Source organism: Perognathus longimembris, chromosome 8, assembly GCF_023159225.1.
Source record: "Perognathus longimembris pacificus isolate PPM17 chromosome 8, ASM2315922v1, whole genome shotgun sequence".
In the NCBI taxonomy this organism is placed as follows: domain Eukaryota; kingdom Metazoa; phylum Chordata; class Mammalia; order Rodentia; family Heteromyidae; genus Perognathus; species Perognathus longimembris.
This window is the reverse complement of record NC_063168.1, coordinates 40,417,519-40,419,369: the sequence shown is the minus strand read 5'-3', so window position 1 is coordinate 40,419,369 and position 1,851 is coordinate 40,417,519.

Sequence of the window (1,851 nt, the reverse complement as noted above, 5' to 3'; positions counted from 1 at the left end):
TCTTAACATTTCTGTTATATTTACTTCAGAAGGCTGTATGGGAATCAAACGTGACCCAAAGCAAGTTTTTGTTTAATCTGTTTGCATTACCTCAATAGCCCTAGTACCAATCATTATTATGCTCATTTTTTTGCTACTGTAATTAGAATTTCTGTCCTATGCCTTGGAATTCAATTCTTAGAGAGAGAGAGAGAGTGTGTGTGTGTGTGTGTGTGTGTGTCCTGGAGCTTGAACTCAGCTGTCCCTGAGCTTTTGCTCAAGGTTGGCTAGCTCTCTACCACTTAAGCCCAAAGTTCCACTTCTAGCTTTTTGGTGGTTGTTGTTTTTTTTTTGTTTTTTTTTGGCCAGTCCTGGGCCTTGGACTCAGGGCCTGAGCACCATCCCTGGCTTCTTCCCGCTCAAGGCTAGCACTCTGCCACCTGAGCCACAGCGCCCCTTCTGGCCGTTTTCCATATATGTGGTGCTGGGGAATCAAACCTAGAGCTTCATGTGTAGGAGGCAAGCACTCTTGCCACTAGGCCATATTCCCAGCCCTTTTTGGTGGTTAATTAAAGATAAGAGTCTCCTGTTAGCTGGGCACTAGTGATTTAGGTCTGTTATCCTAGCTACTCAGGAGGCTGAGATCTAAGGATCACTGTTCAAAGCCAGCCTGTGCAGGAAAGCCCAAGAGACTCTTATCTCCAATTAACCACCAGAAAACCAGACATGATGCTATGGTTCAAAGTGGTAGAATGCTAGTCTTGAGCAGAAAAGCTCAGAAATAGTTCCTATGCCTCGAGCCCCACTACTGACACACAGACACAGAAAGCATCTCATGTACTTTTCTGTCCAGGCTAGCTCTCCTGAGTAGGTAGGATTCTAGGTGTGAGCCACAAGTACCAAGCTGAGAGTTCTGATTTTATGCAACATTTTACTTCCAACTCCTTTAGATCCAGGACTTCAACTTCTGTCTCATGGCATTAAAAACACAAAGTCATTTGCTGTTTAAAGATCCAGTAACACTACCCCAAAGTTGATTCAGAGCACACATATGTATCACTTGTCATTTGAAAATTTTCTTTTTGTGTGTAAGCTCATCTATGGATATCATTTATTGTTATGTTTAACTCAGCCATTCCTATAGAAGATGGTTTCTCCATTAGCTCAGGCTGGATGCCTGGAAGAGGGAGAACATTAAGGAATAACCTTGTAACTCTAAAATAGTAGACAACATTGGGAGCAAAGGGAGTAATTATGGATGACTAAGAGCTTTCTTAAAGTCCTCATCAAAGTAAATGGGTAAATGGGTAAATAGTAATAGCTATCAGCCTATATTTATTTAATGATTGAAAAATAATTTGTTCTTTATTATTTTTAAAACACCTATTTGATGTTTAGTTGCAAACAGTTTTCTATCACCACTGGAGTTCTTTGTGTTTTTTTTTCTTTTTGACAACCTATGAATAATGTAGGAGATGACAGCTTCCCTCATAATCAAATATAATAAAGAGATGTCTTGTATTTTTAATGGTAGCCAAAGAAATTAACAATAGATTCAGCAAAAAGATAATAACTAATGCACAAAGAAGAGGTACATTCTTTCCACCAACCCCCAGTTTTTATATATAAATAGCTGAGCAAAGAATGGAATTGTCTGCATGAATAGTTTGAATAGCCAGCAAGATACTCACACTTAATCACATCTGATGCTTGAAATGCTACTATTTGCAATCTGTTTCTTTGTACTCAGCAGAATCTCTTTTGAAACGTACAGACTTTTAAGAGGGCAATATATCAAGTCCTTAATTCTCCAGAGTGAATTATATGTTCATTAATTTAAAAAAACATTTATTGAAGGTCTCCTGACTGCCA